At 44.8% G+C, this 19,316-nt stretch overlaps 1 protein-coding gene across 2 annotated transcripts in view; it reads right to left on the bottom strand.

The window, feature by feature from the left end:
- The window catches only part of ACVR1 (activin A receptor type 1), a 132,053-nt gene extending 113,201 nt beyond the window's left edge, over positions 1 to 18,852 (bottom strand). Inside the window, exon 1 of one of the 2 annotated variants that reach the window (XM_051848599.2) lies at positions 18,677 to 18,852. The gene's annotated coding sequence lies outside the window, so the exon portion shown is untranslated. The remainder of the gene's footprint in view (positions 1 to 18,676) is intronic. The other variant, XM_051848600.2, reaches the window with a different exon arrangement.
- Positions 18,853 to 19,316: the final 464 nt, after the last annotated feature.

Below are 19,316 nucleotides of genomic sequence, written 5' to 3'. Positions count from 1 at the left end.
CTTCTGACTACCCACTGGGAGGGTCCACCTGCCCTTCCCAATGACTCTCAAACCCACTTGTCAAATGGAAACTCACCTACCTTCCAGCATTCCCTACTGCTCCCTACTGAGGTGCGTCTGCCACCTTCCTCCAGGTGGACTGCAGTAATCACCCTCATCTCCTCTACACCCCACCTGAAACATCGGGTCAATCACCATATCTCAACAGCTCAACATCTTCATCAGCCTCTCCAGCCAGAATGTTCCCCAAATAAGCTTTTCTTCCTCAACTTTTGCTCCAACAACTGCTCCCCCAAGCATTTCCTAAATTATGGAGCCATTGTGGTCCCCCAACATACTCTGTGTGCTTCTTTGACATTTTTCATTTCTAATGGCTAACATTTTTTCTATTATATATGATATTTCTAAACAATTTGAAAATCCATGCAATAGTGTTTCCATATTATCCATTTTCCAATAACTTTTTGAAGAACCTTCACATCAAAATAAGCTCATAAATCGCATATCAAGGCAATATTTCCACAGGTAAAACTGCTTTGAATACATTTTCAGAGACAGTAGATTAACATGGAATCTTTTAAAAGACTGACCCCAGGGGCTGGTGTTGCCGGCATCCCATATGGACGCCAGTTCAAGTCCCGGCTGTTCCACTTCCAGTTCAGCTTCCTGCTAATGCACCTGGGAAAGCAGGCAAAGATAGCCCAAGTCCTTGAGCCCCTGCACCTATGTGGGAAACCTAAAAGAAGCTCTTGGCTCATGGTTTCAGTCTGGCCCAGCCATGAATGTTGCAGCCATCTGGGGAGTGAACCAGCAGATGGAAGATCACTGTGTGGGTGTATGTGTGTGTGTGTGTGTCTCTCTCTCTCTCAAAACTCTGCCTTTCAAATAAATAAATACATCTTTTTAAAAAAATTCAACCCCATACAGAAGCTATGCCCTAGACCACTTAACCCCAAACCTTATGGGGTGGGCAGAGGGGTCAGGTCCGGATGCTCCCAAGCTGCATCTAAGGAAGACAAGCTTGGGAACCAGTGCAACAGAATGAGCCTGAAACAAGTATATAAGGGAACAGGCTGAGCCCACCTAAAGAAGATGAAGTAATAGGAATGGTATTCAGGAAGGGCACCAAAACTTCCCCAGCACACCTAGGACTTCAGCAGTGAAAGTCTGGCATCCCAGGAAATCCCTCAGTGCTGGGAAACTCCAACAGCTGTTCCCCCAACTCAGATCAGGTGACGTGTCGGAAATTTGGAAAGCATTACTATTATTTCCAAATCTGCCACTCTTCCTGGGGTGTTCACAGCGGAGAGGCTACAAAGGACTCCACTGCAGAGTAAATCTGGAAGACCCCAGGGATGCACAAAAAGACATGACTAAGTGATGGTTCTCCTAACTATAGATTTATTTATTTGAAAGGAAATAAAAGTGAATGGTTTTCCTAAATGCCAACTTCTCATGACTTCCATTGTACTATATTTTACACTGAAAGAAAGATAGGACGTTTTGCATTTCTCAAACTTATTTGAGGACATTTTTTGGAGAAGCACCTTAAATATGATTAATAAAGTTTCTAGAAACATTCTTGATCCACGTTGCTCTAGTACTTCAAGGCAAGTTTAGGAAGATCTAAATCTGATGTTATTTCTTCATTATCAACTGTGTCCTTTAAAAAAAATGTTGAAACTGCTTAGCAGGTGGTACATTTCCCAACACTCCCATCTTCGTCTCCTTCCTTGGGCTCTGGTTCAATGCTTCCCAAACACTGAGAAGCATTCAGATCACCCCAGGGACACTGTTACAAAGTTGGTTCCAATTCAGTAGGTAGGCTTGAGACTTGGCAATTCTAGTGATGCCATCATCACTGACCCAAATACCACACTCTGAGCACCAAGGTTCTGGTCACACTCATTTCTAAAGGAGGCTGTCTTTCTCTTAAGTTTCTGCATCTGGTTGATCTGTTTCCCCAATAAGATGCTCAAGAATATCCATCCCAGGGAAAATGACCTCCAATACATTATTAAAAATTATTTTTTTATTTGAAAGGCAGAAAGAGAGAAAGATCTTCCACCTGCTGGCTCATTCCACAAATGCCTGCAACAGCTGAGGCTGGGCCAAGACAAAGCCAGGAGCCAAGAACCCCATCCACATCTCCCACATGGGTGGCAGGGGCCCAGTTACTTGGGTCATCATTTGTTGCCCGCCCAGGCACATTAACGGGGAGCTGGAGCCAAAGCAGAACATCCAGGATTCAAACCAGCACTCCAGTATGGGATGTTGGTGTCACAGGTAGAGACGTAACCCAGATCCATCAATGCTCTCTTAAACAGAACTGTACACCCCAATCTTATTTTATGGTCAGAGTCCCATTCCTGTGATTCAATCAGTTGTATCTTGGCTACTTGTTTCTCTGCCTCTGCTAACCTTTGTGGCAGCCTTTCTGTCTATATGTTCACTGCCTGAAACATAGTAGCTACTCAGTAAGGCTGCACTGAAGAAGTGGCCACAAAGAGGAGACAATACATGACCTTTGTCTACAGAGACTTTTAGAAAAGAAGCCTGTTACGTAACACCAACTCTGTCAATTTGGAGTTAAGTGGCTGGAGTCCTTCTGCAGAAGAAATAAGGAGAATCTATACCAGCCTTGCACAGTCAAATCACAAAGGAATGGTACCATGTGTGTTTTTTTTTTTTAATATTCTACAAAAAAAGTAAAAATCTCAGGTTTCTTGAGATGAAAACTGAACCTAGATAATCTTCTTATTAACATTTAACAGACTTAAAATCAACAGGCCCATTGGGACATGAACCATCATTTCACCCCTGTATCTGTGCTCATCTACTTTACAGAGAATCCTTCTGACAATTCTAAGTTTAAACCAACCTTTGTAAAAAAGAGTACTCCAGCAGGTTTAATGCAGTCACAGCTGTCAAAATCATGGGCAATGGATCACACTTAAGAGAGCATTTGAAAATGTGTCAATAATTATAATTAGACACTTGTCCCGGATCTAATATTCTTCCACCACCCTTTAACTTTAACTGATGTGAAATTAAAACCAGTTTCTTAAAAGCACAACTCTCAGATCATAATTTAGTCCTAAAGTAGATATAAAACCTGTCACACTACAGAAATACAGTACATTTTACTCAAAGGGAGGAGAGGCCAAGATATGGTAATGAATCATTTTAGGAAAGGTGACCACCTTTAATGCTGAAGGGTAAAATACATTCTCGAGGTGACATAATCTTCCAGTATTTACCTCACTCATTTGTATTTAAAGGTTGTATCTTCAAAATTATCCACAGCACAGAGATAACCGTTAACATCTCCTACCAGTCTTTTTTCCCTCTACATCCATGCATGTGTATATGCATAAATAACTACAAATCTGGAACTGTATTATGTTCTAGGTTTATATTTATGGAATTGCATGTAATTTCTGTGAATAGAATTGGAGTATGTCTTTATTGCCCTGCTTTTTCTACTTAATATTATTTTGTGGACTCTCCATGATCATTCAATTCTTCCACAAAATTTCTGTATACCTACCATGGTATACTATCAAGGCAGTATACTGGACACAGGATATGCACACACAGTACCAAGAGACACATTTCCAGTTGTCCTAGGTACTTTCCCCACAGATACAGTGACAGTATGATAGAATATTTGTATGCTCAAAAAGAATTAAGATTCTACCTAGCTGGAATAGCCAACAAAAGCCTCTTTGAGTTTGTAACTTTTAAAATGAGATCTGTCCCTGAAAATTCATCTAAAATAGTATTTTTAGTGATTACATAAGATTCCATTTTGTGAACATATATATATAAAACTAACCTCTATTGTAAAACATTTGTTTCCAATTTTTTCACTACTCTACAGCTTGATGAATAAATTTGTATACTTAAAGAGATTTAGTGAATGATTTTTTTAAATGAGTAACCAAGAGCTCAAAATTTTTCCAGAAAAAAATTACATGTATATTAGCAGTCCAAAATCTCTCAAGCGAAAAATCCAAATATATTGCTTAATTTTAAGAGCCAATTCTAAAGGAAAAATGCAGTCCAGGGAATAAGAGTGGGTTTTATATTAAATTTTGTTTACTTGGGTTTGAATTTTTAAATGTACCCAATTTGGTAACCCCCGGGAAATCCAATCATCTTATTACAGAATATTGGATAAATAATTCAAAATTTCAAATAATTCCCACTTTATCGTCTTCACATAATAAAATACATCAAAAGATCAAAAGGTAGAGGCAGGCACACGGCACAGAGGTTAGGACACTGCTTGGGATGCCCAGCACCCCATTTTGGAGTCTCTAGGTCCAAGACTCAGCTTTGCTTACAATCTAACTTCCTTCAAATGCACACCTTGGGAGGCAGCAAATGACGGCTCAAGTATTCGGGTCCCTGCCACCCATGCTGGAGACCTGGATGGGGTTTCTGGCTGTGGGCTTCAACGTGGCCCAACCTGGGCTGTTGTAGGCATTTGAGAAGTGCACGAGAAGATGCAAAATATGGGGGCGGGGGGCAGTATTGTAGCACAGCATGTAAAACCACTGCCTAGAACACCACCATCCCATATGCGCACCAGTTTGATTCCTGGTTGCTGCATTTCCAATCTAGCTGCCTGCTAATGTGCCTGGGACAGCAGTGGAAGATGGCACAAGGCCTTGGGCCCCTGCCACTCACACTGGACACCTGGATGGAGTTTCTGGCTATGGACTTCAGTCTGGCTCAGCCCTGGCTATTGTGGCCATTTAGAGAGTAAACCAGCTGATGGAAGATCTCTCTTTCTCTCTCTCTCTTCCCCTCTCCCTCTCCCTCTCTCTCTCTCTCTCTCTCTCTCTCTCTCTCTCTCTCGCTGTTGTGGCCATTTAGAGAGTAAACCAGCTAATGGAAGATCTCTCTTTCTCTCTCTCTCTCTCTCTCTTTCTCTCTCTCTCTCTCTCTCTCTCTTTCTCTCCCTCTTTCTCCATAACTCTGCCTTTCGAATAAAATAAGGCTTTGAAAAAAAAAAAAGTAAGATCTTCCATTCTTTAATTTCTCTTTCCCCTCCCTTTCAAATAAAATGAAAATTAAAAAAAAAAAAAAAATTTAGGCCGTGCCGCGGCTCACTAGGCTAATCCTCCGCCTTGCGGCGCCGGCACACGGGGTTCTAGTCCCGGTCGGGGCGCCAGATTCTGTCCCGGTTGCCCCTCTTCCAGGCCAGCTCTCTGCTGTGGCCAGGGTGAACCAACGGCAAAAGGAAGACCTTTCTCTCTGTCTCTCTGTCTCTCTCACTGTCCACTCTGCCTGTTAAAAAAAAAAAAAAATTTTTTTTTTTTTAAATTTAAACTTTCTTAACTTTTTTTCTTTAACTTTCTTTATGGTGTGCTCCAAAGTCATAACTACATTTTTGCTGTTTCTTAAAGACTGCCTATCATATTCCTATTTGCTTTTTTAAAGCAACTATAAAAATATGACTTTTTCCCTAAGCCTGAAAATCCATTGCTTCCATTCTAGATCAATAACAAAAAGCTGACTATATGAGTTTCTTGGTCACTAAATGCCTACTAAACACTCACTGCATTCAAAAAAAAAAAAAAAAAAGATAATCAGCCATAGTAATTCTGCTTTTAACATAAAGCACAAACCAGTTGTGGCACTTTACAACAATCAGAGTAAAGCTGTGGTTAAGCAAAGCTTCCAAAACCCCAAGTCCTTCATAGATTCACTGTGTACGGGGGGTGGAGGGTGGGGAGAATCAAACCCTGTTTACTGGAAGGGTCAAAAAGAAGAGAGAGAATCAACAAATTATCAAACTTCAGCAATAACTGAGTCCATGCCCTTCATGATAGATAAAGAAAGGAAAACACCACAAAGAAAATGGCTAATAAAATGACCTTCCTGGGCCACCGCATGCGACCCCAGCACCCAATATTGGAGCACTTGGCGTATGATCCAGCTTCCAGCTAAGGCACCTGGAAAGGCAGTGAAAAGATGGTACTAGAGTCCCCACCACCCACATAGGAGAAAGTTTCTGGCTCCTTTCAAGAGCTTGGATCAGTCCTGGCTACTGTGAGCATTTGGGGAGTGAACCAGCAGATGGAAGATTGATCTCTCCCTCTCCCCCTCTAGTAGATAGAAGATCTCTCTCTCTCTCTCTCTCTCTCTCTGGCTCTGACTTTCAAACAAATATATCAATCGTAAAGAAAAGAAAATGACCTTCTTGAGACACAGAATCTTCCACACAGCAGTGCCTGAGTCTGCAGTCTCACTGCTCTCATTCTCAGTTACACTGCTTCACTAATACAACTCAAAAACACAACTTCATGGCACAACCTAGACTGAAATTTAAAATGAAAATGCCCTTTGATTCAGGAATGCCCAATCCTACATGTGTATCCCAGATATACAGGAGACAGACAGATAGGTGGGTAGATAGAGCAATCTATCCACAGATGGGCTGTAGTCCTGCTTTTCATGGGAAGATCCATCACAAGATCTGCAGATGCCAAAAACCTCCACAGTGTGTGTGTGTGTGTGTGTGTGTGTTCTATGTTTTTTCCTATGCATAGACACATATGACAAAACTATTTATAAATTAAATACAATAAGAAATTGACCATAACTAATATAATAGAAAAATTATATCATGTAATAAAAGTTATTTTGAATTCATAAATTTTTTTCTTAAATTTTCCATTTAATATTTGGAAACATTCAGTCAGCCATGGTTGGCCTCTGGTAACTGAAACTCCAGGACACTAAAATCAAGGAAGTAAAGTTAGTCACTGCAACACTGGAATACATGTTACCTAAAGTAACAAATGATTAGCTAACACATTATGGTACACAACTTGGAATGCCTTTGAAAAGAATGACTGAACTCTGTTCAGGTTGACAGAAAGAAATTTCAAGACAAATTAAGTGAAAAAAAAGCCAGGTACAGAACTGAAATGTACACAATAGGGTACTACAATTAGGAAAATGACATTAGCATATGTTCACAAATGGAAATACTAACACTAGAAGGAGACATACTTCATCGTAATGATGGTTCTTCAGGAAGGGAAGCAGAGGCAGGAGGACAGAAGTTTGTTTTTTTGTGTGTTTGGTTGTTTTGTTTTGTTTTGTTTTGTTTGACAGGCAGAGTGGACAGTGAGAGAGAGAGACAGAGAGAAAGGTCTTCCTTTGCCGTTGGTTCACCCTCCAATGGCTGCTGCGGCTGGTGCACCGTGCTGATCCGAAGGCAGGAGCCAGGTGCTTCTCCTGGTCTCCCATGGGGTGCAGGGCCCAAGCACTTGGGCCATCCTCCACTGCACTCCCGGGCCACAGCAGAGAGCTGGACTGGAAGAGGGGCAACCGGGACAGAATCCGGCGCCCTGACCAGGACTAGAACCCGGTGTGCCAGCGCCACAGGTGGAGGATTAGCCTATTGAGCCGCGGCGCCGGCTAGAAGTTACTTTTCACAGCATACCCTTTCCTTTACTACCAATCTTATATGTGCACATACATTCCTCTCAAGGCACAAACAGTATCAAAAACATAAATCATCATAAAATTATTTGATTTCGAAGAACAAATGCATAGGAACTCATATTCGCACGCTCATATAGTGAAATACACCTACCTATGAAGTGAAAAATAAAAGTCAAACTGCACGGCCCAAAAAGAGAAGCCTGAGAACAAAAGAAATATTCACCCCCACATTGCTTAGAATGTTCTAAAGCAAGACCTTTAGATATCAGAAAGGAATCAAGTGGGGCTAGGCGGAGGATCTGAGGTGGACCAGTTCCAGGGGATCCTAAGCAAACAGGGGGAGCCCAACCCCCAGGGTCATCTAAATTTGAAAAGGGCATTACATTCTAAACTACCTTAAAAGCAAGAACAAATCCCAAGCACAGAGTTTCTCTCCTCTGGCATTTTTTTTCCCATCTCAGGGGTCCAGCCATCTCCTTTTCTATCTCCTGTGATAGCAAAAAACGAAAAAAGAAAAGTCATTGTTAGAATCTGTTTCACAGGCCAGCACTGTGGCATATGAGCACCGGTTCAAGACCCAGCTGTTCTACTTCCGATCCAGCTCTCTGCTATGGCCTGGGAAAGCAGTAAAAGATGGCACAAGGCCTTGAGCCCCTGTACCCATGTGGAACCTGGAAGAAGTTCCTGGCTCCCAGCTTCACAGCAGCACAGCTCCATCCGTTGCGGCCAATTGGGGAGTGAACCAATGGATGGATGACCTCTCTCTCTCTCTCTCTCTCTCTCTTTGCCTCTCCTTCTCTCTGTGTAACTCTGACTTTCCAATAAATAAATCTTTAAAAAAAAATCTGCCTCACCTCAATAAGTTTCAGCAAAATAGGCAAACATAAATTACAGGTGTTACCCTTCCAACAGCCTATCTCCCTTTGATTCTGTGACCAGATGTTTAACAGTTCTCATGTTCAAAAGTCGAAGATTGTTATTTTACTCCTTTGTTAGGATAAACATCTGATTTATTTGCAAGATAAGGTACTTGACCCAAAAAACATCAATAAGAGACTTTGAACTGTTTGTAGTGGCTCTTTTTATCATGTAGACCTCAACCAAAAACCCAAATCCTTATCTCTGGGGTTCCAGAACCTCATTCCCAAGTAAATCCTGGAGTAAGGAGACAAGTAACCCTATTCTATGCCCTTGCTCCACCAGAACCTCAATCTCACACCACACTCCATCCCAAACTTTGTTAACTTTCCATTCTACGAAATCAATACCACTCTCTTGGTCATTCCAGTTCCAAGTCAGTTATCTGCCCACTCTCCCACTTTTCTCCTCAACACAAAGTGGTTTATTTATTCGCCAAGCCCTATGGCTTCTCTGGCCCACAGCTAAAACCTTATTCTCATTTCCTCCCAGCTTCTAGGCATCCAAGCCTCACCACTAATCATCCAAGGCCAACAGAAGGCTGTAAGACAGGAGTCTCATACTCTCACATCTCTAGGGACAATGCAGCTGCAGCTAGCATACAGGAGGAAGGAGGCAGGCTAGGGGGTTAAAAAAAAAAACAGCCAAGAATAAACAACAAATAGCTACTAATATGGGGCCTCAATGTCTGCGAGAAAACAATAGCTGTTTTTCATCCAGGATGAGCAGAAAGAGTTGGGGCTGCACAGGGCTGCACACAGCCCCTCAGATGCAATCAGGAGACACTCTGGCAGGTGCCTGCAGGAAGAGGGTGCTGCTGTGGTCAGAGCTGTCAGTGTTGCAGAGGATAAGGGAAATGTGGAGCTTTATAGGAAATCTCATTGTTAAATACTGGCTGCCCCACCAGCCCCAAAATATTCTAAATATTTATTTATTTATTTATTTGAAAAGCAGAATGACAGAGAAGGAGGAAAGAGAGAGAGAGAGAGAGAGAGAGAGAGAGAGAGAGAGAGAGAGAGAAAGCACAAACAGCAGCTTCCACCTGCTGGTCCACTCCCCAAATGCACCCAACAGCCAGGACTGGCCAGGCTGATACCAGGAACCAGGAGCTCCATCCTGGTCTCCCACATGGGTGACAGGGACTCAAGCACTAAGGCAGTCTTTTACTGTCCTCCCTGGCGCTTTAGCAGGAAGCTGGATCAGGAGGCAAGCAGCCAGGTCTGGAACTGACTGGCACTCTAATATGGGCTTCCCAAGCAGTGGCTTCATCTACTGCTGCACAAGAAAATGTTTTTAAACATCCACTGCTCCCCCAAAAGATGTTTTAAATAGACATTTCCCAGAAGTGTACTCAGCTTTGGGGCCACACATTTTCAATCTCTGCTACAAAGCACAGTGACTTTTAATTTACAGCCTAAAGTTCAGATGTGTGAGCTAAGACATGTTTATATCCCTTCTCTGGGTCTCAATTTCTCCTTCTGTAAAATAGGACTGATGAGAGTAGGTACATCATAGAGTATGTGTGAGCATGAAATGAGATAATGCAGGTTAGGAGTTTGACCAAGGTCGGCTTTCCAACATTATCGTAACCTACAACCAGGCACTGCAAGGAAACCTTCATATGGCTCCAAATCTCACTTTCTAATCTTTCTTCTATGGTCTATACAGTCAAAACAGTCAAGTCACATCACAAAGCACTTTAAACTGTGAGCCTCTATTTCTTCTAGCTGTCTCGGGACTTGCAGGCCTCCCTGAGACTCAAGACACTGAGCCTGATCCCAGTGATTAAAAGTACATCCACCTGCAGTGGGCTTTCAGCCTAGCAGTTGAGGTGCCAGGACATTATTTAGGGCACCCTCATCTCATATCAAAGTGCCTGAGTTCCATCTCTGGTTCTGGCTCCCAACTCCAGCTCCCTGCTAATGTAGACACTAAGAGGCAGTGGTGGTGGTTCCAAAGTTACCAGATCTCTGCTAACAATGTGGGGAGATCTGGATTGAGTTTCCAAGTCTCAGCTTTACTCTCCTGCCTGTGGTAGACATGTGGGGAGTAAGCTAATTGATAGTCTAACTCTCGGCTGGCGCCGTGGCTCACTAGGCTAATCCTCCGCCTAGCGGCGCCGGCACACCGGGTTCTAGTCCCGGTTGGGGCACCGGATTCTGTCCCGGTTGCCCCTCTTCCAGGCCAGCCCTCTGCTGTGGCCCGGGAGTGCAGTGGAGGATGGCCCAGGTGCTTGGGCCCTGCACCCCATGGGAGACCAGGAAAAGCACCTGGCTCCTGGCTCCTGCCATCAGATCAGCGCGGTGCGCCGGCCGCAGCGCGCCGGCCGCGGCGGCCATTGGAGGGTGAACCAACGGCAAAGGAAGACCTTTCTCTCTGTCTCTCTCTCTCACTGTCCACTCTGCCTGTCAAAAAAAAATAATAAAAAAAAAAAAAGATAGTCTAACTCTCAAATTAAATAAACAAATGTTAAGTATCAAACATATACACATGTGTGCGTGTATGTGTGTATGCGTATGTACAACAGGTTTTTGTACAACATGGCTTCTGAACAAAATCCACCTGCCCCACATTTTCTTCCTGCAGTCCCTCTTTTCAGAATGTCCCCTATGTACATCTCTCAAAGTCAGAGTATCAGAATGATTCTCACAAAAGCTAGTCAAATGGCTGCGGCTCTCAAATGGTTTTTGGTTGATCCTCAACCCTCTGTATTTCGTGACCCGGATACTCAGCAATCTGCCGTTTATAGTGATGTGTCATTCCTTATTCAAGTACATTGTAAGATCAACTTGGTTTTACTGAGCTCTCCCTGCCCAGTCCTAAATAGAGGAAAACTTGATCAATGTTCAATAAATGGAAGGCAGGAAAAGATAAAGGAACAGGAAGCAGGGAACTCTCATGATGTGGACAATGGCAAGATGACTGCTGCCACCAATTAAGCTCTGCAGTCTTTGAATGCAAACAGTTGTCCCTATTAACCTTTCATTTTTCATTTCTGAACAATACACGGAGTTATTGTCCCCCCTCCCATATTAATATGCTGGAAGGCAGCACATGATGGCTCAAATGCTTGATCCCATCACCCATGTTGGATACTTGGATAGAGTTCCAGGCTCTCCTGGCTTTGGCTTGGCCCGCAGTCCTGGCCATTGAGCCCATCCAGAGAGTGAAACCAGAAGTGGAAAACTCAATCAATCAATCAATCATTTTCTCTCTCTCTCTCTCTCTCTCTCTCTCTCTGTGTGTGTGTGTGTCACCCTGCCTCTCAAGTAAGTGAAAATAAATAAACATTTAAAAAAAAAACAATCTAGCCGGTGCTGTGGTGCAGCATTGAAGCGCCGGCATCCCATATGGGCACCGGTTCGAGTCCTGACTGTTCCTCTTCCGATCCAGCTCTCTGCTATGGCCTGAGATAGCAGAAGATGGCCCAACTACTTGGGTCCCTGCTCCCACATGGGAGACCCAGAAGAAGCTCCTGGCTCCTGGCTTTGGATAGGTGCAGCTCCAGCCATTGTGGCCATCTGGGGAGTGAACCAGTGGATGGAAGACCTCTCTCTCTGTCTCTACCTCTCTGTAACTCTTTCAAATAAATAAAATAAATCTTAAAAAAAATAATCTAAATAAACATGGAGACAAGTGGCTCCAGCCCCCAGTTTAATCAGTTGCACTTTTGATACTGATTGGGATGATAATGACACACCCTTAGAACTGGTCCATAGCACACACCAGTCATTTTAAATGAGAGAAAAAAGCAAAGACCCTGATACAGTGAAAAGAATTTGATAAAGGTGGAGTTGGGGGAATGGGCATAGACTTTCAATAGAAAGATTGAAATCCATATAAAAGATGAAATTAAACTCTCATCCCGATTAGCAACTAGTCAATAAACAAATTAAAGCTAATTTCCATAATACTTAGAACCATCTTTTTCTAACTGCCGATTAGGACCCTCTAGCAAGTTGTAAAATCAATTTAGAAGATAGAGATCAGAATATAATAAAAATTGAACAGAAATCAGAAAGCATTAGCATAATATGTGGTGAAACATAATTCAACTTTATTTTTAATACGTGTGTGTGTGTTTGTACTAGGTCATGATGTAAAATGTATCTCTGAGAGCCAAAAGTGTTTTAAAAACGCAGAAATGGAACATTTATGTTTATATAAAGTAATCTCCGGGGACTGAGCTTTTCTGTTGTTTCTAGGCCATAGTCTTAAGAGATTTGTTCCAGCCACCTGTCACTCACAACAGCCCAGGTTCTTCCAGGTCAAAAGAGCATATGGAAAAGATCATTTGGGACACCTGTCCCTCGCCGTATTCCTTATGCCTGAAAAGGAAGGCAAGGGTTACTCTTGATAACCTCTTTTACCTTTCTTCCTGCTGATTGTTCCTATGTCTATTTCTGTCTGGTAAGTCCTTGACACCAAGGCAAGAGACACACGTCCATAAGCTTCTTGGTGACGCCTGCCTACAAGCACGACCCTACCACTTAAGGAGAGTGGCCAAGCACACACTTGTACCCAGAGTTAGGTACTACTCACCAAGAGCTACTAGTGGTGGAAGACTCAAAACTTGGTCTAAAATGTCACCTCCAACCACTCCCTCCATTCCAGAATGCCTTTTCTCAAGTTCTTGTAGGTGCAAATTGTTCTCTAAACGCCAAGTATCACACCACTTCTAATATCCAGTTTTGTCCAAGATCAACTCCTACTTTCTCTATTTCCTTTTCTCTCATTTCTCATCAACTCAAGGTTATGTTCTGGAAGGTCAATCAATGATTCTTTCATAATTGGCTCAAAAAGAAGCAAACGCTAATCTTTTTTTTTTTTTTTCCATTGGACTCCATACTGCCTTGTCACTATTAACAGCCAATCTTGACTTAAGCAAAAACACACAGACGTTGGAAAGCTCTACATGGTACACCCATCCCAATCAGCCCTAAAAGACATAACAAAGGAAGTGTTCTCTTTGGATACCATCCATTTTCCAAAGAGGTGATCCACATTTTTTCAGTGCTCCCCCAAGCACTGCCTACCATTCTGAGTTCTCACTGTGGCTCTTTGGGAACACCTGCAACAGGCAAAGTCCGGGCAAAGGAATTGATTGGCCAAGCATTTGGGTTCTAGCCACATACATGTCAATGCAGTACTTCCAGATCTTTGAGACATAAAAAGTGAGTTGAGATACTCCTTCCAAAAGTAGAGGCGTCACTCTTAAATACAAAACAAACAAAAAAGGAAGCATATTCTGAAAAGAATATGTTTGCAGGATTCACCAAGTACAATTTACAATCAAGCATAAAAAATGGGTATCAAAAATCATTCCTTCTATGTGGAGTGCTTTTCATCCTGACTTCCAAACTCGTACTTAAGGAGCACAGTGACTTGTACCATCTTCTCTGAGATGTTCCTGACTTCTTAAAGGATACAGTCCCTTTGCTCCCCTAACATACAGTTACCCATTCATCCTCTCAGCAAATAAAAAACAATTTATTGGCTGTGTGGTCCGGGTCAGGCACTGGGTTAGATGCGAAAAGATGAATAAGACACAGTCCCTGCCCTCAAGGGGCCCAGAGAAAGAATATGAAAGGTTTTAAACTGGTGAAGGCAAATGAGTTGTGTGGGAAGAATAAATGGAGGAATGAATAACTTGAAGTCCTTGCCCTCAAAGAGATCAATCAAGTCCTAGCATGAGGGGGTGAGGCTGATAAAATGCTAGGAGATTCTCAAAAGGCAAAATCCGGGAAGCATTCTTGCTAGGAGTGAGATTCCTCTGAGCACTGAAGGACTTGGCTTTCCCCAAAAGATGGGGGCAGGGCAATGCGGAGGATCAGGACAGCCAAGGCCCGGCCTCAGCACGAACAAGCGGGGATCCATCAGGACCCCACGCTAACTGTGGCCCCTTCACCTCACCCGAGCCACCACCACCCCCGCCAAGAAAACAACCTTCCCCTACCATATGAACCTGCACAACCTTTGGAAAGACAGAAAGTTACTTTCCCAGTTACAGAAATAAAAGCCAAACACCCAGAGTAAACAATGAAGCCACTCTAATGGGCCAAGTGGAATGTTGGTCAGGGACTGAAACCCAGAGTCAAACACCTGAGTGGCAAGGGCTCTGGAAAACAAAGCTCTTGTGAATCACACATGCGCCTGCAGACACAGAAGCAAGTCCAGATGTCCAGGGCTGCTTAAAGGAACCCAGGAATATTATTTTCCCATGCAGGCGGTTTGAATACGGAGGGCAGGGAATGTATTTGTTTTGACTTTGGAAAGGAAGCTGCATGGTCTCTTATTAGCGGATTCTGAGAATGTAAGTTCAAGCAACACTACCTCCTGTCATAACCAAAGGCCATGGTGTGCCAACCACACCAAGTGGATGAAGCTGTTTCAGAGAACAGGCCTTAGTTCAATGTCCTTTGCAACACACAAATCCTGGTTTGGAGCCTCTGACTCAAACCAGCAGAGCAAGCAAGGGCAGCCCCTGGCCAACTGCTAAAAAAGAAGAGGTAAATCTTCCATTTGGTTCTTCAGAGAGCTGGAGTTGGCCACAGAAACAGTTTTCACTCCAAAAGATCAAAGAAGACATTTTAAACCAGGAAACCCAATTCCAAATCCTCATTTCCAGGAATAAAGTCACAGTGCCCAGTACTTGCTCGGGAAAATAAAACAGAGGATTCTGTGGATTCCAATTAAAATCTCTGATGGCTTTATTTCCCAGCCTCACAAGTTTAATGTTAACATTTTACCCAGGCACTGCTTTCACTTAAACACCACTCCCAGTCCTGAATGTCACATTTACCCCCCTCCCCCCCACCTACCCAGCACAAGGGAAAGTGGTTTCACACGTCAGGACAGCACTCTTTGCCCCATGCCAAGTACTAGATAGAGAGGACAAGGTGACGTTGAAAGGTGCCAGCTGCAGTCCAACTTATGTCCCTGTTAACTGAAGTCAGGAGAACCTCACTGCAGCCAGGCTATTATTTTAGTCACAATACTGAAAATGAGAGTGGGAGGAACAGAAAATCCAGGGGATGTTCCTTAATATAAGTAAGACATAATATAAGTAAGTACGAATAATATAAGACAAACAATGAACCCACCTTATAAATACAAGCCATGGCTCTTGTGTGACAATTTCATACAAAGCACCAAGTCTAAGGGGCACCAAACATACTGTAATGAAACATTTCCCCAAGTAATCAGCTATGAGTTAACAGTCACATGTCCAATTTTTATTTGCATTTTACAATAGAAGTATGCATCATATATGTAGGTTATAAAGCCTCAAAATAAAATCAGCACCCTAGAATTCATAACACAATCAGAAAAGCCAGAACACCATCAACACCCTGTCACCTACCTCCTCCATCTTTGTCTTGTGTCCTTAAAACATATACATACTTTATCCTTAATTTACGGTTTCAGTACAAGTCTGAATACAACTTTAGGATTCTTTTTTTCCTAACAAGTGAGTTGGCTTTCCATATGTGGCAGTGATATATTGTTTCCTCTTAAAAGATAACATCTTTGACTTTCTATTTAAAAAAAAAAAAAGGTAAATCACTGCTTTAAAGAAAAATATTAACAGACCAAGTGAGAATTAGTGATGGTAAACTCATAAAACATTAAATGAATGAATGAAGTTTGGCACTCACTGCAAAAGTGGCCAGGAACATGGGTTCTAAAGCCCCAGACCCCCAGTTCAAATCCCCACTCCACCACTTACACTTTCCAAGCCTCAATGTCTTACTGTAGAAGGGTGAAATCACAATCACACATACGATGATTATAAAAATGTAATGGAAAAATGAACGTAAGAGCTGAGCACACTGCTTGGCACATATCCAGCACCCCCAAATCAGTCTATCTGTCATTAAATTCACCCAAACATATCAAAGGATTTTGCCACCACCAATAGCTTATTCTCCAGAATTCCAAACGAGCTGAGCATGAGATGTCTTCACACAAAAACAAATCAAGATGCAGGGATCCAACAGCCGGACAAGCCACAAAGGACAACTCCCAGTCCCAACATTGATTCAATCTTCACCTCATGACCTTGAATAGCAGGATCATTTTTCAAATCCATTTCTGTCCTCTGCCTCCTGCCCCACAAAGCTGGACTACTCAACCCAACCCTCAGAACTATCCAGAAGGCTGTCCCGATCTTCATGAGACTCTTTCGGTCCAGTCTAGGCTAAGAGTCAGGCATGACCTCTATGTAATAGCACAATCCCTGATAACATTTTTGGTGGACACATGAAGAAAATCTGGCAAACCACTACTTTGAAAAGAAAAATAATTCCATGCTATTAAATGAATTAAATTCCTCACTTCTAAAATTAAATGCATTATATTCCTGAATGTGGCATCCTAACTCTGCAGCCTTAATACTCCTTTAAGTTACTCAGAGTTAATAAGCAACATGTTCAGATTCAAACAATCACTTTCTGCCAAGGCACAAAAGTTGTGAGACAACTAAATCAAGTTTTATTTAAAACCACTCTCTCCCCTTCAAGTAAAACTCCCCAATACAGCTGGGAAAGAACAGCATGAACCAGCCCGACCTTGCTGCCTGCCACCTACCCAGGAGTCATCTCCACATCATTCCACCTTCAAGTGTGTGTATATGGGGTGACAGAAGAAACACTATTATCCAATACATGGTTACATCAACTTTAGGCATCCATTCCAGCGTCACAAGACTTCTACCTCTTTTTTTTTTTTTAATTCCAGAACAGAAAACAAGAGCACTTGAATCACGTAGACAGTGACCCAGGTCCTACAGAGGCTTGGGGTAACTTCCCGACCTGAATAGCCCACGTCAGTGAAATGGGTGAGGCCCGTATTTCATATTTAATCAGTCTGCACCCTGTAAAGCTGCATGGCGGGGCCGGCATCTGAGGTCAGCACCAGTCTAGTGTCTGCTGGCTGCCGGAGCCTGGGCTCCTGGCCAGCAACCCACCTCCAGAGACAAGCGCCAGGGCATACTATAGTGTTTCCATTTAAGGCCCGCCACTTGGATCGGCCCATCTTTGAAATTTCTTACCACCACCTTCCCAGGAAGAGCTTTTTGGGGGAAGAGAAGGTGGTGCCTGTTTTTTGCCCCCGCCTTCCTTTGGGCTATGCATCCCAGAAGTCTGCATCTCTGGAGCTGGAATCGTTACCACCACAGGATCACGTCTCATTTCAGGGCCCTCTCCTCAAAAAATAGAGGAAATTAGGTTGGGACTGGCCCTTTTCCCCCATCATCTAATTCCTGTCACATGGTGGGGGGTGTTTCTCAAAAAAAGAGGGGGAAATTCAATAAAACTGATAAATCCATGGTATTACCTTGCTACCTTCTCCAAAAGCCAAATTAATGACAACTTTTCTAACAGGGACCTGTCTTCCGCTACTAAGTGGAACGCTTCCTTCTCTAGGTAGCTTTCTCCAAGCGTCTCTCCCTTGCAACGAAGCATTCAAAACTCCAGGGGAGCCTCGGGTGAGGAGGGGGCAGGAGGAAAACCTGGCACAAACTGGACAGAGCTGAGCCAGTTTAGAACCCGACGGAAGTTACTGAATCCGGCGGCCCCAGAGCCCCACATCTCTCCGGAGCGCGCCCAAGGTTCTAGCCTCACTGTTTTGGTTACAGTGTTGAAGGGTTTTAAACTTGGCAAAGTACCGTGCAACATCTGTAACCACATTTGCCTTCTGGGGATCGGAAGATGAATCCCACATTCCTGGCTTTGAAGCTTTTTGAAACTGCACTAAGAAGAACGGAGGGAGGGAGGATGGGAGGGAGTTGAGCAGAGTTTATTGGCTGCCTCTCCAACAGAAAATTCCTCTTGGAAGGGATGGATATTTTGAGGGTGGGGGTGCTTCGCTCATCTCTCCACTGGCTCCTAAGCTCAGCCAGGAAGGGGAGCCCCGCAGCCGGACGGCCAGATCGATGTACAAGTCAGAGGCGCACACCCTGAAGGAGTTCATCCCTCACACACACACACACACACACACACACACACACTCACGCGCGCGCACACACGCACCGCACAGCGCAAACCCGAGACCCCCGCTCCATGCCGCTGCCCTCCCCCACATCCCGCGAGCAGTTCAGGCCCAAAGCAAGACAGTTTGGGTCCGCGGCGGCTACCCGCACCGAGAGCGGATAGAGCGAGGGGGAGAAAGGAATGAAAGCGAGGGGGAGGCACCCGCAGACGCCCACCCTCCCGCCCCCAATGCCTGCCTCTCCTGGGGCGAGGCGCCCTCCCCCCTGCTCCGACCCGCAAGGCCGGCGACCTCTCCTCACCTCTGGTCCCGCCGCGGCCGGGTGCTGAGCCGGGGGCTGAGCCCAGGGAGGCGGAGTGCGAGCAGCCGGGCGCTGCAGGTCGGCGCGGCGCTGGGAGGCGCGAGGCGGGGCGGGGCGGCGCAGCCGGCGAGGGAGCCCGGAACTCTGCGGGGCCGAGGGCCGGCGGCTGGCCACTGGCGGCGGCGGCGGCGGCGGCTGCAGCCGAGCGGTGCACGGGGCTGGGGGCTTCCCAGCGCTGGGCGGCGCGGCTGGCCGAGGAGCAGGCTGGCAGCGGCGGCGGCGGCGGCGGCGGCGGCAGCCACCCGGGGGAAAGAGCCGGGGGAGGGAGGGGAGGCGGGGTGGAGAAGAGGAGGAGGAGGAGGAAGGGGAGGAGGGCGGGCGGATAAACTTCCCGAGGCGCAGAGGCGCTGAGGCGCGGGCGGGGAGGACGGCCGCGGGCGGGCGGGCAGGCCGGGGGCTTGCCCCGGGGGGCGGCGGGGGAGACGGTCACAGGGAGTGGAAAAGTTCCCCCAGCGCCGAGGGGGAGGCTGCGGCGGCGGCGGCGGCTGCAAAGAGCAGGAGCCGGAGCGGGAGGAGCGGGAGGAGGAGGAGGAGGAAGTGGCTGCGGCGCGCTCGGCCAATGAGTGTCTGGAGCTGTGAT

This window comes from Oryctolagus cuniculus, chromosome 3 (assembly GCF_964237555.1).
Source record: "Oryctolagus cuniculus chromosome 3, mOryCun1.1, whole genome shotgun sequence".
NCBI lineage: Eukaryota > Metazoa > Chordata > Mammalia > Lagomorpha > Leporidae > Oryctolagus > Oryctolagus cuniculus.
This window is presented reverse-complemented; position numbering and strand designations above follow the sequence as displayed.